The following is a 21,693-nucleotide window of genomic DNA, read 5'->3' as shown; positions in this document are numbered from 1 at the left end:
AAAAAAGAGGCGCAATGAGGTAGCTGTGTGAGTAAGATAAGCGACCCTAGTGGCCGACACAAACACCGGGCCCATCTAGGAGTGGCACTGCAGTGTCACGCAGGATGGCCCTTCCAAAAAACCCTCCCCAAACAGCACATGACGCAAAGAAAAAAAGAGGCGCAATGAGGTAGCTGTGTGAGTAAGATAAGCGACCCTAGTGGCCGACACAAACACCGGGCCCATCTAGGAGTGGCACTGCAGTGTCACGCAGGATGGCCCTTCCAAAAAACCCTCCCCAAACAGCACATGACGCAAAGAAAAAAAGAGGCGCAATGAGGTAGCTGTGTGAGTAAGATAAGCGTCCCTAGTGGCCGACACAAACACCGGGCCCATCTAGGAGTGGCACTGCAGTGTCACGCAAGATGGCCCTTCCAAAAAACCCTCCCCAAACAGCACATGACGCAAAGAAAAAAAGAGGCGCAATGAGGTAGCTGTGTGAGTAAGATAAGCGACCCTAGTGGCCGACACAAACATCGGGCCCATCTAGGAGTGGCACTGCAGTGTCACGAAAGAGGGCCCTTCCAAAAAACCCTCCCCAAACAGCACATGACGCAAAGAAAAAAAGAGGCGCAATGAGGTAGCTGTGTGAGTAAGATAAGCGACCCTAGTGGCCGACACAAACTCCTGGCCCATCTAGGAGTGGCACTGCAGTGTCACGCAAGATGGCCCTTCCAAAAAACCCTCCCCAAACAGCACATGACGCAAAGAAAAAAAGAGGCGCAATGAGGTAGCTGTGTGAGTAAGATAAGCGACCCTAGTGGCCGACACAAACACCTGGCCCATCTAGGAGTGGCACTGCAGTGTCACGCAGGATGGCCCTTCCAAAAAACCCTCCCCAAACAGCACATGACGCAAAGAAAAAAAGAGGCGCAATGAGGTAGCTGTGTGAGTAAGATAAGCGACCCTAGTGGCCGACACAAACACCGGGCCCATCTAGGAGTGGCACTGCAGTGTCACGCAGGATGGCCCTTCCAAAAAACCCTCCCCAAACAGCACATGACGCAAAGAAAAAAAGAGGCGCAATGAGGTAGCTGTGTGAGTAAGATAAGCGACCCTAGTGGCCGACACAAACACCGGGCCCATCTAGGAGTGGCACTGCAGTGTCACGCAAGATGGCCCTTCCAAAAAACCCTCCCCAAACAGCACATGACGCAAATAAAAAAAGAGGCGCAATGAGGTAGCTGTGTGAGTAAGATAAGCGACCCTAGTGGCCGACACAAACACCGGGCCCATCTAGGAGTGGCACTGCAGTGTCACGCAGGATGGCCCTTCCAAAAAACCCTCCCCAAACAGCACATGACGCAAATAAAAAAAGAGGCGCAATGAGGTAGCTGTGTGAGTAAGATAAGCGACCCTAGTGGCCGACACAAACACCGGGCCCATCTAGGAGTGGCACTGCAGTGTCACGCAGGATGGCCCTTCCAAAAAACCCTCCCCACACAGCACATGACGCAAAGAAAAAAAGAGGCGCAATGAGGTAGCTGTGTGAGTAAGATAAGCGACCCTAGTGGCCGACACAAACACCGGGCCCATCTAGGAGTGGCACTGCAGTGTCACGCAGGATGGCCCTTCCAAAAAACCCTCCCCAAACAGCACATGACGCAAAGAAAAAAAGAGGCGCAATGAGGTAGCTGTGTGAGTAAGATAAGCGACCCTAGTGGCCGACACAAACACCGGGCCCATCTAGGAGTGGCACTGCAGTGTCACGCAGGATGGCCCTTCCAAAAAACCCTCCCCAAACAGCACATGACGCAAAGAAAAAAAGAGGCGCAATGAGGTAGCTGTGTGAGTAAGATAAGCGACCCTAGTGGCCGACACAAACACCGGGCCCATCTAGGAGTGGCACTGCAGTGTCACGCAGGATGGCCCTTCCAAAAAACCCTCCCCAAACAGCACATGACGCAAAGAAAAAAAGAGGCGCAATGAGGTAGCTGTGTGAGTAAGATAAGCGACCCTAGTGGCCGACACAAACACCGGGCCCATCTAGGAGTGGCACTGCAGTGTCACGCAAGAGGGCCCTTCCAAAAAACCCTCCCCAAACAGCACATGACGCAAAGAAAAATTAAAGAAAAAAGAGGTGCAAGATGGAATTGTCCTTGGGCCCTCCCACCCACCCTTATGTTGTATAAACAGGACATGCACACTTTAACCAACCCATCATTTCAGTGACAGGGTCTGCCACACGACTGTCACTGAAATGACGGGTTGGTTTGGACCCCCACCAAAGAAGAAGCAATTAATCTCTCCTTGCACAAACTGGCTCTACAGAGGCAAGATGTCCACCTCATCATCATCCTCCGATATATCACCGTGTACATCCCCCTCCTCACAGATTATCAATTCGTCCCCACTGGAATCCACCATCTCAGCTCCCTGTGTACTTTGTGGAGGCAATTGCTGCTGGTCAATATCTCCACGGAGGAATTGATTATAATTCATTTTAATGAACATCATCTTCTCCACATTTTCTGGATGTAACCTCGTACGCCGATTGCTGACAAGGTGAGCGGCGGCACTAAACACTCTTTCGGAGTACACACTTGTGGGAGGGCAACTTAGGTAGAATAAAGCCAGTTTGTGCAAGGGCCTCCAAATTGCCTCTTTTTCCTGCCAGTATAAGTACGGACTGTGTGACGTGCCTACTTGGATGCGGTCACTCATATAATCCTCCACCATTCTTTCAATGTTGAGAGAATCATATGCAGTGACAGTAGACGACATGTCCGTAATCGTTGTCAGGTCCTTCAGTCCGGACCAGATGTCAGCATCAGCAGTCGCTCCAGACTGCCCTGCATCACCGCCAGCGGGTGGGCTCGGAATTCTGAGCCTTTTCCTCGCACCCCCAGTTGCGGGAGAATGTGAAGGAGGAGATGTTGACAGGTCGCGTTCCGCTTGACTTGACAATTTTCTCACCAGCAGGTCTTTCAACCCCAGCAGACTTGTGTCTGCCGGAAAGAGAGATCCAAGGTAGGCTTTAAATCTAGGATCGAGCACGGTGGCCAAAATGTAGTGCTCTGATTTCAACAGATTGACCACCCGTGAATCCTTGTTAAGCGAATTAAGGGCTCCATCCACAAGTCCCACATGCCTAGCGGAATCGCTCCGTGTTAGCTCCTCCTTCAATGTCTCCAGCTTCTTCTGCAAAAGCCTGATGAGGGGAATGACCTTACTCAGGCTGGCAGTGTCTGAACTGACTTCACGTGTGGCAAGTTCAAAGGGCATCAGAACCTTGCACAACGTTGAAATCATTCTCCACTGCGCTTGAGACAGGTGCATTCCACCTCCTATATCGTGCTCAATTGTATAGGCTTGAATGGCCTTTTGCTGCTCCTCCAACCTCTGAAGCATATAGAGGGTTGAATTCCACCTCGTTACCACTTCTTGCTTCAGATAATGGCAGGGCAGGTTCAGTAGTTTTTGGTGGTGCTCCAGTCTTCTGTACGTGGTGCCTGTACGCCGAAAGTGTCCCGCAATTCTTCTGGCCACCGACAGCATCTCTTGCACGCCCCTGTCGTTTTTTAAAAAATTCTGCACCACCAAATTCAAGGTATGTGCAAAACATGGGACGTGCTGGAATTTGCCCATATTTAATGCACACACAATATTGCTGGCGTTGTCCGATGCCACAAATCCACAGGAGAGTCCAATTGGGGTAAGCCATTCCGCGATGATCTTCCTCAGTTGCCGTAAGAGGTTTTCAGCTGTGTGCGTATTCTGGAAAGCGGTGATACAAAGCGTAGCCTGCCTAGGAAAGAGTTGGCGTTTGCGAGATGCTACTACTGGTGCCGCCGCTGCTGTTCTTGCGGCGGGAGTCCATACATCTACCCAGTAGGCTGTCACAGTCATATAGTCCTGACCCTGCCCTGCTCCACTTGTCCACATGTCCGTGGTTAAGTGGACATTGGGTACAACTGCATTTTTTAGGACACTGGTGAGTCTTTTTCTGACGTCCGTGTACATTCTCGGTATCGCCTGCCTAGAGAAGTGGAACCTAGATGGTATTTGGTAACGGGGGCACACTGCCTCAATAAATTGTCTAGTACCCTGTGAACTAACGGCGGATACCGGACGCAAGTCTAACACCAACATAGTTGTCAAGGCCTCAGTTATCCGCTTTGCAGCAGGATGACTGCTGTGATATTTCATCTTCCTCGCAAAGGACTGTTGAACAGTCAATTGCTTACTGGAAGTAGTACAAGTGGGCTTACGACTTCCCCTCTGGGATGACCATCGACTCCCAGCAGCAACAACAGCAGCACCAGCAGCAGTAGGCATTACACGCAAGGATGCATCGGAGGAATCCCAGGCAGGAGAGGAATCATCAGAATTGCCAGTGACATGGCCTGCAGGACTATTGGCATTCCTGGGGAAGGAGGAAATTGACACTGAGGGAGTTGGTGGGGTGGTTTGCGTGAGCTTGGTTACAAGAGGAAGGGATTTCCTGGTCAGTGGACTGCTTCCGCTGTCGCCCAAAGTTTTTGAACTTGTCACTGACTTATTATGAATGCGCTGCAGGTGACGTATAAGGGAGGATGTTCCGAGGTGGTTAACGTCCTTACCCCTACTTAATACAGCTTGACAAAGGCAACACACGGCTTGACACCTGTTGTCCGCATTTCTGTTGAAATAGTTCCACACCGAAGAGCTGATTTTTTTGGTATTTTCACCAGGCATGTCAGTGGCCATATTCCTCCCACGGACAACAGGTGTCTCCCCGGGTGCCTGACTTAAACAAACCACCTCACCATCAGAATCCTCCTTGTCAATTTCCTCCCCAGCGCCAGCAACACCCATATCCTCCTCATCCTGGTGTACTTCAACACTGACATCTTCAATCTGACTATCAGGAACTGGACTGCGGGTGCTCCTTCCAGCACTTGCAGGGGGCGTGCAAATGGTGGAAGGCGCATGCTCTTCACGTCCAGTTTTGGGAAGGTCAGGCATCGCAACCGACACAATTGGACTCTCCTTGTGGATTTGGGATTTCGAAGAACGCACAGTTCTTTGCGGTGCTACTGCTTTTGCCAGCTTGAGTCTTTTTATTTTTCTAGCGAGAGGCTGAGTGCTCCCATCCTCATGTGAAGCTGAACCACTAGCCATGAACATAGGCCAGGGCCTCAGCCGTTCCTTGCCACTCCGTGTGGTAAATGGCATATTGGCAAGTTTACGCTTCTCCTCCGACAATTTTATTTTAGGTTTTGGAGTCCTTTTTTTACTGATATTTGGTGTTTTGGATTTGACATGCTCTGTACTATGCCATTGGGCATCGGCCTTGGCAGACGACGTTGCTGGCATTTCATCGTCTCGGCCATGACTAGTGGCAGCAGCTTCAGCACGAGGTGGAAGTGGATCTTGATCTTTCCCTAATTTTGGAACCTCAACATTTTTATTCTCCATATTTTAATAGGCACAACTAAAAGGCACCTCAGGTAAACAATGGAGATGGATGGATACTAGTACTATCTAATAATACTAGTACTAATACTAGCTAATAATAATAGTACTAGCTAATAATACTAGCAAGATACTAGCTGCTAATATAGACTGGTTGATAATGAGATGTAGTATGTATAAAGAAGAAAGAAAAAAAAACCACGGGTAGGTGGTATACAATTATGGGTGGACTGCCGAGTGCCGACACAGAGGTAGCTACAGCCGTGAACTACCGTACTGTGTCTGCTGCTAATATAGACTGGATGATAATGAGATGTAGTATGTATAAAGAAGAAAGAAAAAAAAACCACGGGTAGGTGGTATAAAATTATGGGTGGACTGCCGAGTGCCGACACAGAGGTAGCTACAGCCGTGGACTACCGTACTGTGTCTGCTGCTAATATAGACTGGTTGATAATGAGATGTAGTATGTATAAAGAAGAAAGAAAAAAAAAACCACGGGTAGGTGGTATACAATTATGGGTGGACTGCCGAGTGCCGACACAGAGGTAGCTACAGCCGTGGACTACCGTACTGTGTCTGCTGCTAATATTGACTGGATGATAATGAGATGTAGTATGTATAAAGAAGAAAGAAAAAAAAAACCACGGGTAGGTGGTATACAATTATGGATGGACTGCCGAGTGCCGACACAGAGGTAGCTACAGCCGTGAACTACCGTACTGTGTCTGCTGCTAATATAGACTGGATGATAATGAGATGTAGTATGTATAAAGAAGAAAGAAAAAAAGAATCACGGGTAGGTGGTATAAAATTATGGATGGACTGCCGAGTGCCGACACAGAGGTAGCTACAGCCGTGAACTACCGTACTGTGTCTGCTGCTAATATAGACTGGTTGATAATGAGATGTAGTATGTATAAAGAAGAAAGAAAAAAAAAACCACGGGTAGGTGGTATACAATTATGGATGGACTGCCGAGTGCCGACACAGAGGTAGCTACAGCCGTGGACTACCGTACTGTGTCTGCTGCTAATATAGACTGGATGATAATGAGATGTAGTATGTATAAAGAAGAAAGAAAAAAAAAACCACGGGTAGGTGGTATACAATTATGGATGGACTGCCGAGTGCCGACACAGAGGTAGCTACAGCCGTGAACTACCGTACTGTGTCTGCTGCTAATATAGACTGCTTGATAATGAGATGTAGTATGTATAAAGAAGAAAGAAAAAAAAACCACGGGTAGGTGGTATACAATTATGGGTGGACTGCCGAGTGCCGACACAGAGGTAGCTACAGCCGTGGACTACCGTACTGTGTCTGCTGCTAATATAGACTGGATGATAATGAAATGTAGTATGTATAAAGAAGAAAGAAAAAAAAACCACGGGTAGGTGGTATACAATTATGGATGGACTGCCGAGTGTCGACACAGAGGTAGCTACAGCCGTGAAATACCGTACTGTGTCTGCTGCTAATATAGACTGGTTGATAATGAGATGTAGTATGTATAAAGAAGAAAGAAAAAAAAACCACGGGTAGGTGGTATACAATTATGGATGGACTGCCGAGTGCCGACACAGAGGTAGCTACAGCCGTGAACTACCGTACTGTGTCTGCTGCTAATATAGACTGGATGATAATGAGATGTAGTATGTATAAAGAAGAAAGAAAAAAAGAATCACGGGTAGGTGGTATACAATTATGGATGGACTGCCGAGTGCCGACACAGAGGTAGCTACAGCCATGAACTACCGTACTGTGTCTGCTGCTAATATAGACTGGTTAATAATGAGATGTAGTATGTATAAAGAAGAAAAAAAAAACACGGGTAGGTGGTATACAATTATGGATGGACTGCCGAGTGCCGACACAGAGGTAGCTACAGCCGTGGACTACCGTACTGTCTGCTGCTAATATAGACTGGATGATAATGAGATGTAGTATGTATAAAGAAGAAAGAAAAAAAAAACCACGGGTAGGTGGTATACAATTATGGATGGACTGCCGAGTGCCGACACAGAGGTAGCTACAGCCGTGGACTACCGTACTGTGTCTGCTGCTAATATAGACTGGATGATAATGAGATGTAGTATGTATAAAGAAGAAAGAAAAAAAAAACCACGGGTAGGTGGTATACAATTATGGATGGACTGCCGAGTGCCGACACAGAGGTAGCTACAGCCGTGAACTACCGTACTGTGTCTGCTGCTAATATAGACTGGTTGATAATGAGATGTAGTATGTATAAAGAAGAAAGAAAAAAAAAATCACGGGTAGATGGTATACAATTATGGATGGACTGCCGAGTGCCGACACAGAGGTAGCTACAGCCGTGAACTACCGTACTGTGTCTGCTGCTAATATAGACTGGATGATAATGAGATGTAGTATGTATAAAGAAGAAAGAAAAAAAAAAACCACGGGTAGGTGGTATACAATTATGGATGGACTGCCGAGTGCCGACACAGAGGTAGCTACAGCCGTGAACTACCGTACTCTGTCTGCTGCTAATATAGACTGGTTGATAATGAGATGTAGTATGTATAAAGAAGAAAGAAAAAAAAAACCACGGGTAGGTGGTATACAATTATGGATGGACTGCCGAGTGCCGACACAGAGGTAGCTACAGCCGTGGACTACCGTACTGTGTCTGCTGCTAATATAGACTGGATGATAATGAGATGTAGTATGTATAAAGAAGAAAGAAAAAAAAAACCACGGGTAGGTGGTATACAATTATGGATGGACTGCCGAGTGCCGACACAGAGGTAGCTACAGCCGTGAACTACCGTACTGTGTCTGCTGCTAGTATAGACTGGATGATAAATAATGATATAAAAAAAATATATATATAGCACTACTGCAGCCGGACAGGTATATATTATATAATGAATGACGGACCTGCTGGACACTGTCTGTCAGCAGAATGAGTTTTTTATAGAATAAAAAAACACCACACAAGTCACACGAGTCCACGACGAGTGTACTTTTTCAGGCAGACAATCACAATATAGTACTATAGTACTGGTGGTCAGTGTGGTCAGGTCACTGGTCACAGTGGTCAGTGGTCAGTCACACTGACAGTGGCACTCTGGCAGCAAAAGTGTGCACTGTTTTAATATGTACTCCTAGCTCCTGCTATAACCTATAACTGCTCCCCAGTCTCCCCCACAATTAAGCTGTGTGAGCACAGTCAGATATTAATGACGGACCTGCTGGACACTGTCTGTCAGCAGAATGAGTTTTTTATAGAATAAAAAAACACCACACAAGTCACACGAGTCCACGACGAGTGTACTTTTTCAGGCAGACAATCACAATATAGTACTATAGTACTGGTGGTCAGTGTGGTCAGGTCACTGGTCACAGTGGTCAGTGGTCAGTCACACTGGCAGTGGCACTCTGGCAGCAAAAGTGTGCCCTGTTTATGTACTCCTGGCTCCTGCTATAACCTATAACTGCTCCCCAGTCTCCCCCACAATTAAGCTGTGTGAGCACAGTCAGATATTATACATAGATGATGCAGCACACTGGGCTGAGCACAGATATGGTATGTGAGTGTGACTAGGTCACTGTGTATCGTTTTTTTCAGGCAGAGAACAAGAACAGAACGGATTATGAAATATTAATAATAATAAATTATAAAACTGCACTGGTGGTCAGGTCACTAGTATAATATAATAACTCCTCCTAAGCTCCAGTAAGTATAGTAAATGAACGTGTCTCACTCTCACTCTCCTATCTATTTTAATTTCTAAACGGAGAGGACGCCAGCCACGTCCTCTCCCTATCAATCTCAATGCACGTGTGAAAATGGCGGCGACGCGCGGCTCCTTATATAGAATCCGAGCCTCGCGAGAATCCGACAGTGTGATGATGACGTTCGGGCGCGCTCGGGTTAAACGAGCAAGGCGGGAAGATCCGAGTCGCTCGGCCCCGTGTAAAAAAACATGAAGTTCGGGCGGGTTCGGATTCAGAGAAACCGAACCCGCTCATCTCTACTACAGACTTGGCCCCCATCTGTTAACTGTCGCAGGGCATGCCAGCTACAGCACAGAAAATGTTCTTAAGACTTTCCCTGCTGAAGTCTCAAAGTGTTTAGCCAGGCTGCATTGTTTTAGAGGGCAAAGGGCACAGAAATAAGATAAATGTCAATGGTAACCCTAACAGATTTATTTGCAGCCACCCACTCACTATACATGACTCCTAAGGGGGTGAAAAGGGATTAAATGTTTTGACCAGCAAACCTTTGCCCGGTTGAAACCAGGCACGTCAGCCAGTAGTAAAACAAATAATATATATACATACACACACACACACACACACACACACACACACAAACACGGTAAAGTCACATTATTATGACCACCTCCTACATTTGATGTTGATAGCGCGTAGCACATAAAGTACATCATGTTGTGCGCTGGCTTAGAGGGTATGTAAGGTGTGTAATAGGTCGTCTGCACATATCACTCATTGCTTTCCTGGGTAAAAGTGGTGATTTATCCGAGTTGCAAAAAGGGATGATTATCGTCTTTCAGCACACAGAGGGGGGGGGGAGCAGTATTTCTGGACAGCGCAGTTTGTGAAATGTTTACATGCTGCTGTGGTGGAGGTGTATTGTGACTGGACAAATGACACCACTGCAAATAACCAACATGGAAACTGTAGAGCACCATGTGCCATTGATGTGAGAGGTGAACGTCAGCTATGAAGGTGCGTGAGGGCAGAACAACACACTACAGTGGAGCAGCTCACCATCACAATGACCCTGGGGGTTCCAGACATGTATAAAATGACAGATCAGTGAACCCTGCTGCATACTGTATGTGGCTCTGAAGCAGCTGCCATGGCTATTATCTGGTGGTCATTATAATGTGACTTGACCGTGTAAATTCTTTACATATATCTTTCCTGTGCAGCCTGACCACCAGCCCCTTACCTCTGTTCCCTCTGTAAGTGATACTGTGCTATTATATTGGGTTATCCCAGATTCTGAGCTGAGCCTGGATGGATATATAGTTATCAGGATGGTATCAGGACTCCGGTGCTTGTGATGCCGGAAGCCATATTACAAAAAGCAGCATCCTAACGCTTAGGATCCCGACACCTTGTAGGTAGGTGTTCTATCCCTAATCCGTAACCTCCATAACCCTTCTTTTCAGCAGCCTGACCCTAACCGTCCCCCGCATCCTAACAATAACCCTCCCTAGTGGTGTGTTACCCTAACCCCTCTCCCCACAGCCTAACACTAACCCTCCCTAGTGGTGTGTTACCCTAACCTTCCTCTCAAAGCCAAACACTAACATTCTCCCACATCCTAACTCTAACCCTCCCCCACAGCCTAACACTAACCCTCCCCCACAGCCTAACACTAACTCTCCACCGCAGACTAACACTAACCCTCCCCCACAGCCTAACACTAACCCTCCCCCGCAGACTGACCCTAACCCTCCACCACATCCTAAACCTCATCCCCCGCGGCTCATCTGGCCACAGCCACAACAGACCTTCATATGGCACCAGGATAGTAATCCATGTCAGGATTCTGGCATCAGTATCCTGACTGCCGGTATCCCATGTGCCGGGATCCTGACCGGATTGCGAGTTATCATATCTTATCTTATAATTGCTATCGGGTGGCTACCTTCAGCCTTAGTAGTGAAGTCATTTGCAAAGTGTCATATCACTCACCGCCGTAGGTCCCGGGGTCCGTCCATTGCCAGCGCGGCTGCTGAAGGTGCTGTGCTGCCGCATGGGGATGCGGCGTGGTCAGCGGCAGAGATGACGCGAAAGTGTGGGGACCTAGTGGCCAGCAGCACTCCTGTGTGTCTGCAGTACAGGAGGTGGCCATTTTGGAGACCAAGTGAAGCACCAATGAGCATCTGAGGGTGAGTGTCAGCCAATCCTGTTCCAGTGCTGCCTATAAGTAGACTGGGATTTTTACACTCTTGGCCAGTGCTTTGTTGTAGTTATTCGGCACCCTAGCTCTGTGCTCCTGCAGATGATATATATGCGGTTCAAGGTGTCCTGATCCTGTCTCTGTTCTCTGGGTGTAATTCAGAGTTGATCGCAGCAGCAAATTTGTTAGCAGTTGTGTAAAACCATGGTGGTCATCCCGAGTTGTTTGCTCATTGCCGATTTTCGCTACGCTGCGAATAGGTTGAAAATGCGCATGCGCATGGTTCGAAGAGCGCATGCGCTTAGTTATTTTACTAAGAACTTAGTAGATTTACTCACGCCCGAACAAAGATTTTTAATCGTTTAAGTGATCGTAATGTGATTGACAGGAAGTGGGTGTTTATGGGCGGAAACTGGCCGTTTTCTGGGAGTGTGCGGAAAAACGCAGGCATGTCACGCAAAAACGCGGGAGTGTCTGGAGAAACAGGGGAGTGGTTGGCCGGACGCTGGGCGTGTGTGTGATGTAAACCAGGAACGAAATGGCCTGAGCTGATCGCTATTTGTGAGTAGGTCTGGAGCTACTCAGAAACTGCTAAGAAATTTCTTTTCACTATTTTGCAAATCTTTCATTCGCTATTCTGCTAAGCTAAGATACACTCCCAGAGGGTGGCTGCTTGGCGTGTGCAATGCTGCTAAAAGCAGCTAGCGAGCGAACAACTCGGAACGAGGGCCCATGTGCAGTGCAGGGGGGGGGGGGGGCAGATATAACATGTGCAGAGAGAGTTAGATTTGGGTGGGTTACTTTGTTTCTGTGCAGGGTAAATACTGGCTGCTTTGTTATTACACTAGAATTTAGATTTCAGCTTGAACACATCCCACTCAAATCTAACTCTCTCTGCACATGTTACATCTGCCCCCCCCCCCCCGCAGTGCACATGATTTTGCCCAACTGCTAACAAATTTGCTACTATCAACTCTGAATTAGTCCCTCAGTGTTTGCCTGCTCTCTCTTGCTACAAGTGATCCACCAGCTCCTCGGTGCGCTGCCTCGGTTAACTGCTCTCCAAGAGGCATCGTCGGATTCCCGTGGAGGCCTACCAGTCTCCTCCAGTGACTGTCTGCTACATTTCCACAGCCAGCCGACAATTCTTTACAGTTCTGCATCCTAGTTCTCGCATCATCCAGAAACAGTTCTTCACAGTTCTTCATCCTTGTCTCTTCAACATCCTGCAAACTACTCTTCACAGTTCTACATCCTCGTCTTTGCATCACCCAGTACAGTTCTTCACAGTTCTTCATTCTTGTCTCTTCAACATCCTGCAAACTACTCTTCACAGTTCTACATCCTCGTCTTTGCATCACCCAGTGCAGTTCTTCTCAGTTCTTCATCCTCGTCTCTTCAACATCCAGCAACAAATCTTCACAGTTCTTCTTCCACATTTTCATATCATCCAGCGAACAATTCTTTACAGTTATTCTCCAGCCACGTCTTTCCTTCACCCACTGGATAATTCTTCATGAATCGTCAGTCACGTTTGTTATCATCCAACGTACAAATCTTCATAGTTCTTTCACCACAAATTCAGTTAATCAGTTCTCTATTCCTTACAGTTCTTCAGCCTTATATTTAGTAACCACAAATTATTGCACAACTGCATTTGGATCTGTTGTCTCTTAAATAAATATATGAAAAGGAACTATCTTCGTCCTCCTTGTTTCAGCACCTACACCTTCAGTTGGTCCAAGTTCAACGGATTCACAAAAACAGACGGACTTGACAGCAAAGGTCACACCACAGAAGAACGTGACAGCATTTTTCCGGACAAGATTCCAGAGACAACACCTAACATCAGGTGGGAGAGTGATTTAATCTCACTTAATGTATATTTACAAAAATGTGCAAGAGTCAAGACCGAACCTAGGATTTTTGTCACCAGAGGCAAGTCAGTAATTTGGTGCCCTTCCCCCGGTGTCTCTGCAGCAGCCTTTGCCCCCTGTTGTCTCTACAACAGTCTGTGTTCCCCCTTCCCATATCACTGCAGCAGCCTGTGTTTCTCCTTACATATATCTGCAGCAGCAGCCTGTGTTTGTGCTACCCCTCCTCCAACCACCACTTAATGTACCTGGATCTTCTAATTGCTCCTCGTTAAGGCCATGAAAGTAGCATTCTCCTTACACACTGTTCTTCAGTGCATGTTATGTTATGACAAAACATGTGCACAGCGCAAGTAGGAAAAATAGGATTTTAAATACATACGGGTAAATCCATTTCTCGCAGTCAATAAGGGATACTGGGGTTCACTTAATACAATGTGGTATAAATGTGTCCAAAGGAGTTGGTACACTTTAAATTTCTTCAACTGGGAGTGCTGACTCCTCCCCTCTATGCCTCCTCCTACAGCCAGTATAGGTAATACTGTGCCCAAAGGGGAATGGACATTCTTGAGAGAAAGAACATAACAACAAGTGGTGAGATTTTCACACCAGCACACCATAATATAAAATTACCAGCACTGGCTGGTAACAAAACAGCAACAGCTGATCAGGTAAAATTTCAGAAAGAAAAACCTGCAGACAATTCAACGCACTGAGGCGGATGCCCAGTATCCCTTATGAACTACGAGAAAAGGATTTACTGGATGGTAATTAAAATTCTATTTTCTCTAACTTCCATAAGGGACACTGGGGTTCACTTAATACGATGGGGACGGAGACGTCTGCATCCTCTTTGGCCAGGGTATCAAACTTGTAGTACTACACAAAGGTGTTCTTCCACGACCAGGCAGCAGCTCGGCATAGTTGCAAGACCGAGACTCCACAGGCAGCCGCCCAGGAAGACCCCACTGATCTTATAAAGTGGGCCTTCAGAGACTGTGGAATAGGTAAGGCTGCCAACACATACTGTAGGCCTGTTGTATAGTCAACTTAAGCCAACGAGCAATGGACTGTTTAGATGCAGGGAAATACTTTTTCTGTGCATCATAAAGCACAAACAAGGAATACATCTTTCTTATCTGAGCCGTTCTTTTGATAAAAATCTTCAAGGCTCACACAGCATCCAATGACTCCAGAGGAGCAAAAGTGTCAGAACTTGACGGGACAACAATCGGTTGATTCAAATGGAATGCAGAGACAACCTTCGGCAGGAACTGCTGCCTTGTCCTGAGCTCCGCTCTGTCCTCGTAAAAGACCAAGTAGGGACTTTTATACGTTAGGGCCCCCAATTCAAACACGTGCCTAGCAGAAGACAGGCCCAGTAACATCACCATCTTCCACGTGAGGTACTTGTCTTCTACCCTCAGCAAAGGTTCAATCCAGGAGGACTGTAGAAATTCCAACACTACATTCAAATCCCAAGGTGCCGTGGGCAGCACAAACGGAGGTTTTATGTGAAGTACACCTTGCAAGAAGGTCTGAACCTCTGGCAACACTGCCAACTTCTTCTGCAAGAAAACCGATAGAGCAGAAATCTGGACACTAATGGAACCCAGACGTAAGCCCTTATCCACACCAGCCTGCAGGTGTGAAACTCTGTAGGTGGATTTGTGCATTCCTCGCACCAAGAGACATATGTTTTCCAGTTATGATGATAGTAGTTAGTGCATCTATTGCCCTTGCCTGAGGGTCCCTGGTTCTTGAGCAATACCAGCAAAGATTCTTGTTGAGTCGATTAGCAATCATGTCTATCTGTGGGCAGCCCCACAGGTCGATGATCTGCTGAAACACCTGTTGGTGGAGACCCCGCTCTCCCTGGTGGAGATCGTGACGACTCAGGAAGTCTGCTTCCCAGCTGTCTACTCCCAAAATGAATATGGCGGACATTGCTCTTGCATTTCTTTCTGTCCAGACGAGTATCTTTGACACTTCTCACATGCAGGCTCTGCTCTTTGTACCTCCTTGTTGATATATGTAAGCCACGGCCGTGGCGTTGTCCGACTGAACTTGTATCGCCTGATCCCTTAGCAGAGGAGAGGCCTGAAGCAGAGTATTGTAGATCGCCCGAAGTTCCAGAATGTTGATCGGAAGTAGGGCTTCGTGGGCTGACCATCTGCCCTGGAACTGAGCCCCTTGGGCGACAGCTCCCCATCCTCTCAGACTCTCATCTGTCGTGAGGAGGATCCAATCCTGAATCCCAAAACTTTGACCTTACAGCAGGTTTAAGAACTGTAGCCACCACAGGAGGGAAATCCTGGCCTGAGGTAATAGATGTATTATTCGGTTCATCTTAAGACCACTTGCTTAGGAGATCCAATTGAAATGTTCAGGCATGGAACTTTCTGTACTGGATTGCCTCGTATGAGGCTACCATTTTTCCGAACAATCTTATGCAAAGATGGATGGATATTCGAGTAGTCCGTAGACCCATTCGGACCATATCCTGGAGTGTCCTTTCTTTGTCCTCTGGGTTGACAAGTTTCTGAGCCCTTGTATCCAGAAACATTCCGAGGAACAGGAGTAACTGAGAAGGCTTCAGGTTGGACTTCTGTAAATTGAGGATCCACCCATGTTGTGACAGTAGCTGAATAGTGTGGTTTATATTGAGCAATAGAAGCTCCTTGGATCTCGCTTTTATCAAGAGATCGTCTAGGTAAGGGACAATATTGACCCTTTGGACTCGGAGCTGGAACATCATCTCCACCATCACCTTCCTGAATACCCTCGGAGCTGTGGACAGGCCAAAGGATAGCACCTGGAACTGGTAGTGATCGTTCAGCAGGGCAAACCTCAGGCAAACTTGGTGAGGCAGCCAAATTGGGATATTTCCAGCGAGAACATGAACTCCCATTCTTCCAGACCCACAATCACTGCTCGCAAGTATTCCATCTTGAACTTGAAAACCTTTAGGTAAGGGTTCAAGGATTATAGATTCAGAATGGGCCTAACTGAACCGTCTGGTTTTGGTACCACGAACAGGTTGGAGTAGTAACCCTTTCCCTGTTGTTGTAGTGGCACTGGGAAAATGACTTTAGGATGGCCTGTTGCAGCGTAACTCATTTATCCTCCAAAACTGGTAAGCTTGATTTGAAAAATCATTGGGAAGGAGTGCTGTCGATCTACAGCTTGTAGCCCTGAGAAATTAGGTCCTTTACCCAGGTATCCTGGCAGGAACCTTCCCAGATGTGGTTGAAGTGACTCAATTAAGCTCCCACCTCGAGATCCCCTTGGGTTGGGAGGGGGGGGCACCGTCATGCTGAGGCCTTAGTGGAAGCTGAACTGGTGGTTTGTTCCTGAGAACCTGCGGTGGCTGGTTTTCTTGTGGTAGTCCAAAAGGACTGAGAAGACGGCCCCGGGTAGGAATGCCTAGCCGGCAGGGCCCCAGAGGGGAGAAACGTGGATTTTCCTGCTGTAACCTTAGAAATCCACATATCCAGCTACACCGTAAATAACTAGAGATGAGCGCCTGAAATTTTTCGGGTTTTGTGTTTTGGTTTTGGGTTCGGTTCCGCGGCCGTGTTTTGGGTTCGAACGCGTTTTGGCAAAACCTCACCGAATTTTTTTTGTCGGATTCGGGTGTGTTTTGGATTCGGGTGTTTTTTTCAAAAAACACTAAAAAACAGCTTAAATCATAGAATTTGGGGGTCATTTTGATCCCAAAGTATTATTAACCTCAAAAACCATAATTTACACTCATTTTCAGTCTATTCTGAATACCTCACACCTCACAATATTATTTTTAGTCCTAAAATTTGCACCGAGGTCGCTGTGTGAGTAAGATAAGCGACCCTAGTGGCCGACACAAACACCGGGCCCATCTAGGAGTGGCACTGCAGTGTCACGCAGGATGTCCCTTCCAAAAAACCCTCCCCAAACAGCACAGGACGCAAAGAAAAAAAGAGGCGCAATGAGGTAGCTGTGTGAGTAAGATTAGCGACCCTAGTGGCCGACACAAACACCGGGCCCATCTAGGAGTGGCACTGCAGTGTCACGCAGGATGGCCCTTCCAAAAAACCCTCCCCAAACAGCACATGACGCAAAGAAAAAAGAGGCGCAATGAGGTAGCTGTGTGAGTAAGATTAGCGACCCTAGTGGCCGACACAAACACCGGGCCCATCTAGGAGTGGCACTGCAGTGTCACGCAGGATGTCCCTTCCAAAAAACCCTCCCCAAACAGCACATGACGCAAAGAAAAAAAGAGGCGCAATGAGGTAGCTGTGTGAGTAAGATTAGCGACCCTAGTGGCCGACACAAACACCGGGCCCATCTAGGAGTGGCACTGCAGTGTCACGCAGGATGTCCCTTCCAAAAAACCCTCCCCAAACAGCACATGACGCAAAGAAAAAAAGAGGCGCAATGAGGTAGCTGACTGTGTGAGTAAGATTAGCGACCCTAGTGGCCGACACAAACACCGGGCCCATTTAGGAGTGGCACTGCAGTGTCACGCAGGATGTCCCTTCCAAAAAACCCTCCCCAATCAGCACATGATGCAAAGAAAAAGAAAAGAAAAAAGAGGTGCAAGATGGAATTGTCCTTGGGCCCTCCCACCCACCCTTATGTTGTATAAACAAAACAGGACATGCACACTTTAACCAACCCATCATTTCAGTGACAGGGTCTGCCACACGACTGTGACTGATATGACGGGTTGGTTTGGACCCCCCCCAAAAAAGAAGCAATTAATCTCTCCTTGCACAAACTGGCTCTACAGAGGCAAGATGTCCACCAAATCATCACCCTCCGATATATCACCGTGTACATCCCCCTCCTCACAGATTATCAATTCGTCCCCACTGGAATCCACCATCTCAGCTCCCTGTGTACTTTGTGGAGGCAATTGCTGCTGGTCAATGTCTCCGCGGAGGAATTGATTATAATTCATTTTAATGAACATCATCTTCTCCACATTTTCTGGATGTAACCTCGTACGCCGATTGCTGACAAGGTGAGCGGCGGCACTAAACACTCTTTCGGAGTACACACTTGTGGGAGGGCAACTTAGGTAGAATAAAGCCAGTTTGTGCAAGGGCCTCCAAATTGCCTCTTTTTCCTGCCAGTATAAGTACGGACTGTGTGACGTGCCTACTTGGATGCGGTCACTCATATAATCCTCCACCATTCTATCAATGTTGAGAGAATCATATGCAGTGACAGTAGACGACATGTCCGTAATCGTTGTCAGGTCCTTCAGTCCGGACCAGATGTCAGCATCAGCAGTCGCTCCAGACTGCCCTGCATCACCGCCAGCGGGTGGGCTCGGAATTCTGAGCCTTTTCCTCGCACCCCCAGTTGCGGGAGAATGTGAAGGAGGAGATGTTGACAGGTCGCGTTCCGCTTGACTTGACAATTTTGTCACCAGCAGGTCTTTCAACCCCAGCAGACTTGTGTCTGCCGGAAAGAGAGATCCAAGGTAGGCTTTAAATCTAGGATCGAGCACGGTGGCCAAAATGTAGTGCTCTGATTTCAACAGATTGACCACCCGTGAATCCTTGTTAAGCGAATTAAGGGCTCCATCCACAAGTCCCACATGCCTAGCGGAATCGCTCCGTGTTAGCTCCTCCTTCAATGTCTCCAGCTTCTTCTGCAAAAGCCTGATGAGGGGAATGACCTGACTCAGGCTGGCAGTGTCTGAACTGACTTCACGTGTGGCAAGTTCAAAGGGCATCAGAACCTTGCACAACGTTGAAATCATTCTCCACTGCGCTTGAGACAGGTGCATTCCACCTACTATATCGTGCTCAATTGTATAGGCTTGAATGGCCTTTTGCTGCTCCTCCAACCTCTGAAGCATATAGAGGGTTGAATTCCACCTCGTTACCACTTCTTGCTTCAGATGATGGCAGGGCAGGTTCAGTAGTTTTTGGTGGTGCTCCAGTCTTCTGGAAGTGGTGCCTGTACGCCGAAAGTGTCCCGCAATTCTTCTGGCCACCGACAGCATCTCTTGCACGCCCCTGTCGTTTTTAAAAAAATTCTGCACCACCAAATTCAAGGTATGTGCAAAACATGGGACGTGCTGGAATTTGCCCATATTTAATGCACACACAATATTGCTGGCGTTGTCCGATGCCACAAATCCACAGGAGAGTCCAATTGGGGTAAGCCATTCCGCGATGATCTTCCTCAGTTGCCGTAAGAGGTTTTCAGCTGTGTGCGTATTCTGGAAAGCGGTGATACAAAGCGTAGCCTGCCTAGGAAAGAGTTGGCGTTTGCGAGATGCTGCTACTGGTGCCGCCGCTGCTGTTCTTGCGGCGGGAGTCCATACATCTACCCAGTGGGCTGTCACAGTCATATAGTCCTGACCCTGCCCTGCTCCACTTGTCCACATGTCCGTGGTTAAGTGGACATTGGGTACAACTGCATTTTTTAGGACACTGGTGAGTCTTTTTCTGACGTCCGTGTACATTCTCGGTATCGCCTGCCTAGAGAAGTGGAACCTAGATGGTATTTGGTAACGGGGGCACACTGCCTCAATAAATTGTCTAGTTCCCTGTGAACTAACGGCGGATACCGGACGCACGTCTAACACCAACATAGTTGTCAAGGCCTCAGTTATCCGCTTTGCAGTAGGATGACTGCTGTGATATTTCATCTTCCTCGCAAAGGACTGTTGAACAGTCAATTGCTTACTGGAAGTAGTACAAGTGGGCTTACGACTTCCCCTCTGGGATGACCATCGACTCCCAGCGGCAACAACAGCAGCGCCAGCAGCAGTAGGCGTTACACGCAAGGATGCATCGGAGGAATCCCAGGCAGGAGAGGACTCGTCAGAATTGCCAGTGACATGGCCTGCAGGACTATTGGCATTCCTGGGGAAGGAGGAAATTGACACTGAGGGAGTTGGTGGGGTGGTTTGCGTGAGCTTGGTTACAAGAGGAAGGGATTTACTGGTCAGTGGACTGCTTCCGCTGTCACCCAAAGTTTTTGAACTTGTCACTGACTTATTATGAATGCGCTGCAGGTGACGTATAAGGGAGGATGTTCCGAGGTGGTTAACGTCCTTACCCCTACTTATTACAGCTTGACAAAGGGAACACACGGCTTGACACCTGTTGTCCGCATTTCTGGTGAAATACCTCCACACCGAAGAGCTGATTTTTTTGGTATTTTCACCTGGCATGTCAACGGCTATATTCCTCCCACGGACAACAGGTGTCTCCCCGGGTGCCTGACTTAAACAAACCACCTCACCATCAGAATCCTCCTGGTCAATTTCCTCCCCAGCGCCAGCAACACCCATATCCTCCTCATCCTGGTGTACTTCAACACTGACATCTTCAATCTGACTATCAGGAACTGGACTGCGGGTGCTCCTTCCAGCACTTGCAGGGGCGTGCAAATGGTGGAAGGCGCATGCTCTTCACGTCCAGTGTTGGGAAGGTCAGGCATCGCAACCGACACAATTGGACTCTCCTTGTGGATTTGGGATTTCGAAGAATGCACAGTTCTTTGCTGTGCTGCTTTTGCCAGCTTGAGTCTTTTCATTTTTCTAGCGAGAGGCTGAGTGCTTCCATCCTCATGTGAAGCTGAACCACTAGCCATGAACATAGGCCAGGGCCTCAGCCGTTCCTTGCCACTCCGTGTCGTAAATGGCATATTGGCAAGTTTACGCTTCTCCTCCGACAATTTTATTTTAGGTTTTGGAGTCCTTTTTTTTCTGATATTTGGTGTTTTGGATTTGACATGCTCTGTACTATGACATTGGGCATCGGCCTTGGCAGACGACGTTGCTGGCATTTCATCGTCTCGGCCATGACTAGTGGCAGCAGCTTCAGCACGAGGTGGAAGTGGATCTTGATCTTTCCCTAATTTTGGAACCTCAACATTTTTGTTCTCCATATTTTAATAGGCACAACTAAAAGGCACCTCAGGTAAACAATGGAGATGGATACTAGTATACAATTATGGACTGCCTGCCGAGTGCAGACACAGAGGTAGCCACAGCCGTGAACTACCGTACTGTACTGTGTCTGCTGCTAAAATAGACTGGTTGATAAAGAGATAGTATACTCGTAACTAGTATGTATGTATAAAGAAAGAAAGAAAAACCACGGTTAGGTGGTATATACAATTATGGACGGGCTGCCGAGTGCCGACACAGAGGTAGCCACAGCCGTGAACTACCGCACTGTACTGTGTCTGCTGCTAATATATAGACTGGTTGATAAAGAGATAGTATACTCGTAACTAGTATGTATGTATAAAGAAAGAAAAAAAAACCACGGTTAGGTGGTATATACAATTATGGACGGGCTGCCGAGTGCCGACACAGAGGTAGCCACAGCCGTGAACTACCGCACTGTACTGTTTCTGCTGCTAATATATAGACTGGTTGATAAAGAGATAGTATACTCGTAACTAGTATGTATGTATAAAGAAAGAAAAAAAAACCACGGTTAGGTGGTATATACAATTATG

Source organism: Pseudophryne corroboree, chromosome 10 (assembly GCF_028390025.1).
Source record: "Pseudophryne corroboree isolate aPseCor3 chromosome 10, aPseCor3.hap2, whole genome shotgun sequence".
NCBI classification, from domain to species: Eukaryota; Metazoa; Chordata; class Amphibia; order Anura; family Myobatrachidae; genus Pseudophryne; species Pseudophryne corroboree.
This window is presented reverse-complemented; position numbering follows the sequence as displayed.